Source organism: Oncorhynchus masou, chromosome 9 (assembly GCF_036934945.1).
Source record: "Oncorhynchus masou masou isolate Uvic2021 chromosome 9, UVic_Omas_1.1, whole genome shotgun sequence".
Classification (NCBI taxonomy): Eukaryota; Metazoa; Chordata; class Actinopteri; order Salmoniformes; family Salmonidae; genus Oncorhynchus; species Oncorhynchus masou.
Genome location: NC_088220.1, coordinates 80,091,423 through 80,103,239, shown reverse-complemented (window position 1 = coordinate 80,103,239; position 11,817 = coordinate 80,091,423). Strand labels below are relative to the sequence as shown.

The following is an 11,817-nucleotide window of genomic DNA, read 5'->3' as shown; positions in this document are numbered from 1 at the left end:
GATTGAGAGAGAAAGGGATAGAGAGAGAGGGATTGAGAGAGAAAGGGATAGAGAGAGAGAGGAATTGAGGGAGGAAAAGGAGAGAGGGAGAGAAAGAGGGGGAGTAGAGAGAGCGAGGGGGTGGAGAGAGAGAGGGGGTAGAGAGAGAGAGAGGGGGAGAGAGAGAGAGAGAGAGAGAGAGGGTGGAGAGAGAGAGAGAGAGAAGGGGGTAGAGAGAGGGATTAATTCATTCAGACTGGCTGACATGAACTCTGTCATGTGTAATGGTGAGTGCTAACAGTCATGTCTAACACAGTCAGTGTTCTGTATGGATTCAACATCCTGTGCTCACATTCAACAAGGACACAGACAAGCTTACGGCACGAAGAGACAACACAACAATATATGATCACTATACCCAACACACACACACACCATCCAGCTGATAAGGAAAAAAAGCCCCATGCACAATTGTAGACTCCTGTGTGTGTGTGTGTGTGTGTGTGTGTGTGTGTGTGTGTGTGTGTGTGTGTGTGTGTGTGTGTGTGTGTGTGTGTGTGTGTGTGTGTGTGTGTAGGGATTGCGATGAGCGTAATCAGGGTTAATCAGAGTCCAGAGGTTATCCATCCTGACCACATGATCGACTCCGCCCCCTCCTGACCACACACGCACTGCATCATGGGACTCAGGACAGGGCTTGGAGTGGCTGTGTCAGCATGGAGGTCTCTGATAGGCCCACGACTGTGGATTGGCCCCTGTGATTGGAGGATTGACTCACGCCAAGCGGGTCGGCGGTGAAAGCTGCAACGCTGTTCCGCATCTCATTCTCGCTGCCGCGCAACGGAATCAACGCCACATTACCATGACGCGTATCCGCCGGCAACGCACGGGTCACACGTGTTTGTACTGCATCCGCTGGCCACACGTTACCATCATACTGAGAGGGGTGGGGGGGGGGGGGCAGAGAGAGAGAGAGAGAAAGAACAGCGAGAGACAAAGAGAAAGAGAGAAGTGAGAGAGAGAGAGAGAGAGAGAAAAAGAACAGCGAGAGACAAAGAAAGAGAGAGAGAGAGAGAGAGGAAAGAACAGACGAAAGAGACAAAGACAAAGAGAGAGAGAGAAGTGAGAGAGGGAAAGAACAGCGAGAGACAAAGAGAAAGCGAGAGAAAGAACAGCAAGAGACAAAGAGAAAGAGAGAGAAGTGAGAGAGAGCAAATTATACTCTGACCTTAATTCAGAAATAATCATAATAACCAGTGTGACAGACAGAACAGATCATAATAACCAGTGTGACAGACAGAGATCATAATAAAGTGTGAGACAAAGTGAATCATAATAACCAGTGTGACAGACAGAAAGAACAGCAAGAGACAAAGAGTGGAAAGACAGACAGAACAGTGGAGAAGTGACAGACAGAGAGTGTGACAGAGCAAATTATACAGTGTGACAGACAGAACAGTGACCTGAATCAGAAGGAGTGAATATTCAATAACCAGTGTGACAGACAGAACAGTGAATCATAATAACCAGTGTGACAGACAGAACAGTGAATCATAATAACCAGTGTGACAGACAGAACAGTGGATCATAATAACCAGTGTGACAGACAGAACAGTGTGACAGACAGAACAGTGGATCATAATAACCAGTGTGACAGACAGAACAGTGAATCATAATAACCAGTGTGACAGACAGAACAGTGGATCATAATAACCAGTGTGACAGACAGAACAGTGGATCATAATAACCAGTGTGACAGACAGAACAGTGTGACAGACAGAACAGTGAATCATAATAACCAGTGTGACAGACAGAACAGTGAATCATAATAACCAGTGTGACAGACAGAACAGTGGATCATAATAACCAGTGTGACAGACAGAACAGTGTGACAGACAGAACAGTGATCATAATAACCAGTGTGACAGACAGAACAGTGAATCATAATAACCAGTGTGACAGACAGAACAGTGGATCATAATAACCAGTGTGACAGACAGAACAGTGGATCATAATAACAGTGTGACAGACAGAACAGTGTGACAGACAGAACAGTGATCATAATAACCAGTGTGACAGACAGAACAGTGGATCATAATAACCAGTGTGACAGACAGAACAGTGTGACAGACAGAACAGTGAATCATAATCATAATAACCAGTGTGATCATAAGACAGAACAGTGGATCATAATAACCAGTGTGACAGACAGAACAGTGGATCATAATAACCAGTGTGACAGACAGAACAGTGTGACAGACAGAACAGTGATCATAATAACCAGTGTGACAGACAGAACAGTGTGACATCATCATAATAACCAGTGTGACAGACAGAACAGTGGATCATAATAACCAGTGTGACAGACAGAACAGTGGATCATAATAACCAGTGTGACAGACAGAACAGTGAATCATAATAACAGTGTGACAGACAGAACAGGATCATAATAACCAGTGTGACAGACAGAACAGTGGATCATAATAAAGTGTGACAGACAGAACAGTGGATCAGTGTGACAGACAGAACAGTGGATCATAATAACCAGTGTGACAGACAGAACAGTGAATCATAATAACCAGTGTGACAGACAGAACAGTGAATCATAATAACCAGTGTGACAGACAGAACAGTGAATCATAATAACCAGTATGACAGACAGAACAGTGAATCATAATAACCAGTGTGACAGTATGTGTCCTCTCACCTGGATAGTAAGGAAGGTAGAGAACCACTCCCTCATCTCTGTCTGAGTGTCACAACACAGATACCTACAGAGGGAGAGGAGAGTGAGACAGGAGAAAGAGAGAGTGAGACAGGAGAAAGAGAGAGGAGTGAAATAAAGAAAGAAAGGAAGGAGAGCGAAAGAAAGAAAGAAAGAAAGAAAGAAAGAAAGAAAGAAAGAAAGAAAGAAAGAAAGAAAGAAAGAAAGAAAGAAAGAAAGAAAGAAAGAAAGAAAGAAAGAAAGAAAGAAAGAAAGAAAGAAAGAAAGAAAGAAAGAAAGAAAGAAAGAAAGAAAGGAGAGAGAGAGAGAGAGAATAGATGAGCTCCCGCATTTTTTAGCATGTTTTCAGGAAGGACATACAGTATACTACCCTCTACAACATAACCTTCATTCCAAATCAAACTTCTGGCCTACAACCTGATTTTGGATGGAATGACCTGGAAGGATTCCTACTACCAAAGAATCTTATTTCAAAGCTATTTCACAGCAAATGTTCTGTCAAACAAACAACAGAAAGCAGAAAACACCATCCAACCTGGAACTGAGTGAGTCATGTTTAGTCTGAAGCAATTTTTTTATTTTCAAAAGCCAAGAAGAAAGATATATTACAATGAAATATTTTACTTTATAAGGACTGAATGCTAAATTAATGATACCAAGCTTGATAGACAGAATGGATACAACTTCAATTAGCATGGAGGTGTGAAGTGAGAGGTGTCAAAACCCTTGAGCATAACAATGGCAGGAGAGTTTCACAGCCCCCCCCCCCCCCATCCCAAATGCAGAGGCCTTTGGCCCCTCACACTGTTCAGAAGTAATTCAAATTCAGTACTCAATTCAATTCAATTCAAGGGGCTTTATTGGCATGGGAAACATGTGTTAACATTGCCAAAGCAAGTGAGGTAGATAATATATCAAGTGAATATATAAAGTGAAATAAACAATAAAAAATTAACAGTAAACATTACACATACATAAGTTTCAAAACAATAAAGACATTACAAATGTCATATTATATATACTGTGTTTTAACAATGTACAAATGGTAAAGGACACAAGATAAAATAAATAAGCATAAATATGGGTTGTATTTAAAATGGTGTGTGTTCTTCACTGGTTGCCCTTTTCTCGTGGCAACAGGTCACAAATCTTGCTGCTGTGATGGCACACTGTGGAATTTCCCCAGTAAATATGGGAGTTTATCAAAATTGGATTTGTTTTCGAATTCTTTGTGGATCTGTGTAATCTGAGGGAAATATATGTCTCTAATATGGTCATACATTGGGCAGGAGGTTAGGAAGTGCAGCTCAGTTTCCACCTCATTTTGTGGGCAGTGAGCACATAGCCTGTCTTCTCTTGAGAGCCATGTCTGCCTACGGCGGCCTTTCTCAATAGCAAGGCTATGCTCACTGAGTCTGTACATAGTCAAAGCTTTCCTTAATTTTGGGTCAGTCACAGTGGTCAGGTATTCTGCCACTGTGTACTCTCTGTGTAGGGTCAGTCACAGTGGTCAGGTATTCTGCCACTGTGTACTCTCTGTGTAGGGTCAGTCACAGTGGTCAGGTATTCTGCCGCTGTGTACTCTCTTTGTAGGGCCAAATAGCATTCTAGTTTGCTCTGTTTTTTACTCTCTGTATGTAAAAATGATATGGCACAACAAGAGCACAAAATGAAGCTACTTATGGAAAATTGGTGAGTTGGTGGTTGAAGATATCCCTCTAGTGGTGTGGGGGCTGTGCTTTGGCAAAGTGGGTGGGGTTATATCCTGCCTGTTTGGCCCTGTCCGGGGGTGTCCTCGGACGGGGCCACAGTGTCTCCTGACCCCTCCTGTCTCAGCCTCCAGTATTTATGCTGCAGTAGTTTATGTGTCAGGGGGCAAGGGTCAGTTTGTTATATCTGGAGTACTTGTCCTGTCTTATCCGGTGTCCTGTGTGAATTTAAGTGTGCTCTCTCTAATTCTCTCTTTCTTTCTCTCTCTCAGAGGACCTGAGCCCTAGGACCATGCCTCAGGACTACCTGGCATGATGACTCCTTGCTGTCCTCAGTCCACCTGGCCGTGCTGCTGCTCCAGTTTCAACTGTTCTGCCTGCGGCTATGGAACCCTGACCTGTTCACCAGACGTGCCACCTTGTCCCCAGGACCTGCTGTTTTCAACTCTCTTTCTCTACCACACTTGCTGTCATTAACTCTGAATGATCGGCTATGAAAAGTCAACTGACATTTACTCCTGAGGTGGTGACTTGTTGCACCCTCTACAACCACTGTGATTATTATTATTTGACCATGCTGGTCATTTATGAACATCTTGGCCATGTTCTGTTATAATCTCCACCCGGCACAGCCAGAAGAGGACTGGCCACCCCTCATAGCCTGGTTCATCTCTAGGTTTCTTCCTAGGTTTTGGCCTTTCTAGGGAGTTTTTCCTAGCCACCGTGCTTCTACACCTGCATTGCTTGCTGTTTGGGGTTTTAGGTTGGGTTTCTGTACAGCACTTTGAGATATCAGCTGATGTACGAAGAGCTTTATAAATACATTTGATTTGATTTGAAAAATAAAAAAAACAACTCTGCATCTCTGCCCAGCCTGGTAAGAGGGGTCAAAAGGTTGTTCAGCATCCCAGTAGCTCTGTAAGAGGGGTCAAAAGGTTGTTTAGCATCCCCAGTAGCTCTGTAAGAGGGGTCAAAAGGTTGTTTAGCATCCCCAGTAGCTCTGTAAGAGGGGTCAAAAGGTTGTTTAGCATCCCCAGTAGCTCTGTAAGAGGGGTCAAAAGGTTGTTTAGCATCCCCAGTAGCTCTGTAAGAGGGGTCAAAAGGTTGTTCAGCATCCCCAGTAGCTCTGTAAGAGGGGTCAAAAGGTTGTTTAGCATCCCCAGTAGCTCTGTAAGAGGGGTCAAAAGGTTGTTCAGCATCCCCAGTAGCTCTGTAAGAGGGGTCAAAAGGTTGTTCAGCATCCCCAGTAGCTCTGTAAGAGGGGTCAAAAGGTTGTTCAGCATCCCCAGTAGCTCTGTAAGAGGGGTCAAAAGGTTGTTTAGCATCCCCAGTAGCTCTGTAAGAGGGGTCAAAAGGTTGTTCAGCATCCCCAGTAGCTCTGTAAGAGGGGTCAAAAGGTTGTTCAGCATCCCCAGTAGCTCTGTAAGAGGGGTCAAAAGGTTGTTCAGCATCCCCAGTAGCTCTGTAAGAGGGGTCAAAAGGTTGTTCAGCATCCCCAGTAGCTCTGTAAGAGGGGTCAAAAGGTTGTTTAGCATCCCCAGTAGCTCTGTAAGAGGGGTCAAAAGGTTGTTTAGCATCCCCAGTAGCTCTGTAAGAGGGGTCAAAAGGTTGTTCAGCATCCCCAGTAGCTCTGTAAGTGGGGTCAAAAGGTTGTTTAGCATCCCCAGTAGCTCTGTAAGAGGGGTCAAAAGGTTGTTTAGCATCCCCAGTTCTCTGTAAGAGGAGAGAGGATGTTATCCGCTGCTCATCTTGGTTTTGCCTGGCTCTCCGTTCTCCAGGCACCAACGCATGAGTCTGAAGCCATAGACTGGCCAAACTCTTGTTTCTAAAAATGAATTTGAAGGCATTAATAAGTCATTTTTCATTTCATTTGTATTTAATTTGATGTAAGTCACAGCCTAATCACAGCCTGTATATAGACTATAATGATTTAATACAAGGTAATGTTATTTAAATGCTGAGCTATTTATGTCCCTACCACCCTAGTGTATCACACTCGCTAATGCTTCACAAATGTTTTTTTTGTAGGCTCTAGCCTTGAAATATTTGAAATAATATAACCTAAATAATTCATTTCTGTTCCTTCTTAGTCTCCCTGTCTGGCTCCTGACCTATTTAGAGAGTTTATATGCTGTTTAATATGACATGTAGCCTATCTGAAATATGATGAGCGGTAGAAAAGGACTTGATGGAGAGATGCACAACCCTCCATGAGCGATGAGTGAGATTTCCAACTCTGCTCACATGCTCTACTCCTAACTTCCCCTCTCTCACACACCCGCACAAGCTCACTAGGACACACACAGTGCCTGGCGATAGAACCCTGGGCGTCAACACTTTCTCTCCCCCACACTCTCCCTCTCTCCCTCTCTTTCTCTCCCTCTTTCTCTCCCTCTCCCTCTCTTTCTCTCCCTCTTTCTCTCTCCCTCTCTCCCCCTTTCTCTCCCTCTCTTTCACTCCCTCTTTCTCTCTCCCTCTCTCCCCCTTTCTCTCCCTCTCTCTCTCTTTCTCTTTCTCTCCGTCTCTTTCTCTCCCTCTCTCCCTCTCTTTCTCCCTCTCTTTCTCTCCCTCTCTTTCTCTCCCCCTCTTTCTCTCTCTCTCTTTCTCTCCCCCTCTTTCTCTGTCTCTCTCTCAACTGCGCGACTTTTCTGCCTGTTGTTGCTAATGGCTTGACCCAGCAGCACACAGGTGTGTGTGGGGGGAGGGGTGGGGAGGGGTGGCCTTTCCACTCATGATCTCTTAGTAAAAATATTTATCTTCAACTCAAACCTCTTTTTTATTTATTTATCTGAAACATACAATATAGTTGCAGTGAAGCCGCTCAACAACTACATCACACCAGTCATCCAACAGACTCCCATTCAGAGGGACACACAGAAGCATCCAGCATCCTGCTCAAGGGCACGTTGACAGATCTCCCACCAGGCCAAAAAACATGAACCCGAACCCTCCAAGATCCCCCCACAGTTCCCCAATAGCTGTCCCTCAACCATCCGAGACCCCTCCCCCCACTCCCACCCTCAACCATCCGAGACCACTCCCCCACTCCCACCCTCAACCATCCGAGACCCCTCCCCCACTCCCACCCTCAACCATCTGAGACCACTCCCCCCCACCATCCCCACCCTCCCAACCATCTGAGACCACTCCCCCCTCAACCATCTGAGACCACTCCCCCACTCCCATCCTCACCCTGAACCACTCCCCCACTCCCACCCTCAGCCATCTGAGACCACTCCCCCCACTCCCACCCTCAGCCATCTGAGACCACTCCCCCCTCAACCATCTGAGACCACTCCCCCACTCAACCACCCTCAACCATCTCCCCACTCCCACCCTCAGCCATCTGAGACCACTCCCCCCCCACTCCCACCCTCAGCCATCTGAGACCACTCCCCCCTCAACCATCCGAGACCACTCCCCCCACTCCCACCCTCAACCATCCGAGACCACTCAACCCCCCACTCCCACCCTCAACCATCTGAGACCACTCCCCCCTCAACCATCCGAGATCACTCCCCCACTCCCACCCTCAACCATCCGAGACCACTCCCCCCTCAACCCATCCGAGACCACTCCCCCCACTCCCCCCTCAACCATCCGAGATCACTCCCCCTCCCACCCTCAACCATCCGAGACTCCCCCCACTCCCACCCTCAACCATCCGAGACCACCCCCACTCCCACCCTCAACCATCTGAGACCACTCCCCCCACTCCCACCCTCAACCATCCGAGACCACTCCCCCCCCGAGACCCATCCCCCCACTCCCACCCTCAACCATCCGAGACCACCCCTCACCCCACTCCCACCCTCAACCATCCGAGACCACTCCCCCACTCCCACCCTCAACCATCCGAGACCCCTCCCCCCCACTCCCACCCTCAACCATCCGAGACCCCTCCCCCCACTCCCACCCTCAACCATCCGAGACCCCTCCCCCACTCCCACCCTCAACCATCCGAGACCACTCCCCCCCAACTCCCACCCTCAACCATCCGAGACCACTCCCCCAACTCCCACCCTCAACCATCTGAGACCACTCCCCCCACTCCCACCCTCAACCATCTGAGACCACTCCCCCCCCCACTCCCACACTCAACCATCTGAGACCACTCCCACCCTCAACCATCCGAGACCACTCCCCCTCACCATCGAGACCACTCCCCCTCAACCATCGAGACCACTCCCCCCACTCCCACCCTCAACCATCTGAGACCACTCCCCCTCCCAAAATTCCGAGACCACTCCCCCACTCCCCCCTCAACCATCCGAGACCCCCCCCACTCCCACCCTCAACCATCCGAGACCACTCCCCCCACCCCCCCCAGCCATCCCACCCTCAACCATCCGAGACCACTCCCACCCTCAACCATCCGAGACCACTCCCCCCACTCCCTCCCTCAACCATCCAGAGATCCACTCCCACCCTCAACCATCCGAGACCACTCCCCCCACCTCCCACCATCAACCATCTGAGACCACTCCCCCACTCCCACCCTCAACCATCCGAGACCACTCCAACCCTCAACCATCCAAGACCACTCCAACCCTCAACCATCCGAGACCACTCCAACCATCAACCATCCGAGACCACTCCAACCCTCAACCATCCGAGACCACTCCAACCCTCAACCATCCGAGACCACTCCCCCTCAACCATCTGAGACCACTCCAACCCTCAACCATCTGAGACCACTCCCCCCTCAACCATCTGAGACCACTCCCCCTCAACCATCTGAGACCACTCCCCCTCAACCATCTGAGACCACTCCAACCCTCAACCATCTGAGACCACTCCCCCCCTCAACCATCTGAGACCACTCCAACCCTCAACCATCCGAGACCACTCCCCCAGTTTGATCCTTTATATTGGGCAGACAGACCAGTTCCCTACCTCCCCCAGCTGCCACCCGCCTCCTCCATTTTTGGGGCAATGCTGTAATCAATTGGTTGTACTCTTGGATTGAGCAGACCTTCCCGTACAATTCTGATAACTCCATGAAGGACATAACTCTACCATTACAATTTACAATAGCATTTTACTTCGAAATTGTAGCCTTCATCCTCTTTCTATCTCGCATCATACCCCCACTGCAGACATCATACCCCCACTGCAGACATCATACCCCCACTGCTGACATCATACCCCCACTGCAGACATCATACCCCCACTGCAGACATCATACCCCCACTGCAGACATCATACCCCTACTGCTGACATCATACCCCCACTGCTGACATCATACCCCCACTGCTGACATCATACCCCCACTGCTGACATCATACCCCCACTGCTGACATCTGTTCCCTGGTGTAGCTCAGTAAGTTCTAGAGAAATACTGGACATACTGTATATACACACACACACACACACACACACACACACACACACACACACACACACACACACACACACACGCACACGCACACGCACACACACGCACAGGAGACACACACATTCAGGGACTCACCATTGCTGCCTCTCTGGCTTCTCCTGTTTTTCACTTCCATTGATCACAGTCAGACCCCAACTACAGAGAGAGAGAGATAGGAAACATCACAGTCAGACCCCGACTACAGAGAGATAGATAGAGAGAGATAGGAAACATTAACTTCTTATGGCTGCAGGGGCAGTATTGAGTAGCTTGGATGAAAAGGTGCCCATTGTAAACGGCCTGCTCATCAGTCTCAGTTGCTAATATATGCATATTATTATTAGTATTGGATAGAAAACACTAAAGATTCCAAAACTATCAAAGTATTGTCTGTGAGTATAACAGAACAGATATTGCAGGTGAAACCCTGAGGAAAATCAAACCAGGAAGTGGCCTCTATTTTGAAAACTCCATGTTCCATACCCTCCCTTTGCTCCATTTAAAGGGATATCAACCAGATTCCTTTTCCTATCACTTCCTCAAGGGGTAAACAGTCTTCAGACATAGTTTCAGGCTTTTGTTTTGAAAAATGAGCCAGACAGATAACATCGCGTCAGGTGTTCGCATGAGTTTTGCTCGCGCAACAGAGTTTGGGCTGCCATTGCCTTTCCCTCTCCTACTGATAAAGACATTTGCGGTTGATATATTATTGATTATATATTTTAAAAACAACCTGAGAATTGATTATAAAAAACTGTGGACATTACGGAAACTATTTGGAATTTGTCTGCGTTGTCATGACCGCTCTTTCCTGTGGATTTATGAACATAACGCGCCAAACAAAAGGAGGTATTTTGGGTATAAAAATAATCTTTATGGAACAAAAGGAACATTTATTGTGTAACTGTCTTGTGAGTGAAAACAACCGAAGATCATCAAAGGTAAACGATTCATTTGATTGCTTTTCTGATTTTTGTGACCAAGCTACTTGATGCTAAGTGTACATAATGTTTTGTCGAGTGATCGATAAATTTACACAAACACTTGGATTGCTTTTGCTGTAAAGCATATTTCCAAAATCTGACACGACAGGTGGATTAACAAAAGGCTAAGCTGTGTTTTCCCATATTGCACTTGTGATTTCATAGAAATATTTTTTTGTAATATTGTTTGAAAATTATCCTGTTAAAAACCTGTTAGAGATCGGGCTACTTTTTTCAACATTCTGTTAAAAATTGCGCAACATTTCAACGTCCTGCTACTCATGCCAGGAATATAGTATATGCATAGGATTAGTATGTGTGGATAGAAACCACTCTGAAGTTTCTAAAACTGGTTAAATGATGTCTGTGACTATAACAGAACGTGTTTCGTGGTCAAAATCGCAAGGAAACCTGATCACAAAATCGACAAAGAAAAAATCAATCCGCCAGTCTTTGTACTGTCTATTGCAAGGTATAATAGATAGCGAACAGCTTACAGTTCCTACAGCTTCCACACGATGTCGCCAGTGTTGTGATTTCTATGCAGGTAAATCCTTGGTCATAAGAGTAATAGGCACATGCTCTCGTCGGGTACACAGCAGGAAGAAATGGAAGGGGGAAAGTGGACTACGTTTTCCAAACTTGCTCCTATTGAATACAGATCGCTCCGTGATCAATTTGATCGTTTATTAACGTTTACTAATACCTAAAGTTGGATTACAGAAGTAGTTTGAAGTGTTTTATCAAAGTTTATAGGCAACTTTTTTAATTTAAAAAAATAACGTTGCGTTTAGAAAAAGTGTTTTTTCCTGGATCACACAGTCTTCATAAATGGACATTTTGGGTATACAAGGACCGATTTAAATCGGAAAAAAAGACCCAATTGTGATGTTTATGGGACATATAGGAGTGCCAACAAAGAAGCTCGTCAAAGGTAATGAATGTTTTATATTTTATTTCTGCGTTTTGTGTAGCGCCGGCTACGCTAATTATTTTGTTTACGTCCCCTTCAGGTATTTCGGGGTGTTGCATGCTATCAGATAA

The 11,817-nt window shown here is 46.5% G+C and overlaps 1 pseudogene; it reads right to left on the bottom strand.

Annotated features, from left to right (window-relative positions):
• Positions 1 to 180: 180 nt before the first annotated feature.
• LOC135546668 (arf-GAP with Rho-GAP domain, ANK repeat and PH domain-containing protein 1-like) overlaps positions 181 to 11,817 on the bottom strand; it is a 95,870-nt pseudogene continuing 84,233 nt past the window's right edge.